The sequence below is a fragment of the Penaeus monodon genome, chromosome 23 (assembly GCF_015228065.2).
Source record: "Penaeus monodon isolate SGIC_2016 chromosome 23, NSTDA_Pmon_1, whole genome shotgun sequence".
NCBI lineage: Eukaryota > Metazoa > Arthropoda > Malacostraca > Decapoda > Penaeidae > Penaeus > Penaeus monodon.
In genome coordinates, this window is record NC_051408.1 from 38,484,131 (window position 1) to 38,484,809 (window position 679).

General features: G+C 35.1%; 1 long non-coding RNA gene across 1 annotated transcript in view; it reads right to left on the bottom strand.

Moving 5' to 3' along the window:
* Window positions 1–125: 125 nt before the first annotated feature.
* The window catches only part of LOC119588022, a 1,282-nt gene continuing 728 nt past the window's right edge, over window positions 126–679 (bottom strand). The window contains exon 3 of the long non-coding RNA XR_005230054.1: window positions 126–216. This is a non-coding gene — a long non-coding RNA (uncharacterized LOC119588022). The remainder of the gene's footprint in view (window positions 217–679) is intronic.

The window sequence follows — 679 nt, forward strand, 5'->3', positions numbered from 1 at the left end:
TTCTTTCTTTTTCATATACAAGTCAGTATGCATACACCTTTACTTGCTTCGGTGATGTTATTGTGATTCGGATCGCATTGGAAAACTGTGAAGCATGGAATAAATTAAGGAAACCATAATCACAATTCTTTTATTGAGACTAAAAGAAATGTTGATCCTGCCTGGAAAAGAGGATTTCCAGGACACTGGTTTAGATGTCCATGTGTTCTTTACTGCCTAAAGGGTAAACAAGAAAGATATGCCGTTATTATGTGTAAGATACATACAAGACAAGTATCCTCACATTTATCCTCTTGAAACTAAAAATGAAATGGAGTTTTATCCTCTTTTTATCCATTTATCCTTCCATTAATTTATCCTCTCTTTAATCATTCATCCTGGCATTTACTATCCAGAGTCGAGAATGCAAACTAACATACAAAAGCCAAGTTATGGAAATGAATGCCAAGCTAACACGTTATAAAAATGACCGCCACGGTTTAGTCTGACACGGCTCATGCACCTTGGTTGGCACTGTGTGTTTTAATCTACCTTTGGCAACTCACTCGGAGAACATGCTAAAGGCAATAGACAGTGATAAGAATGATAAAATTTGCGAAGAGGATGCAAGTATCTAATATCGTATATGATTGATTTTGTTTAATGATTATATCTATAGATTTACGTTCGTTAGTTTTCT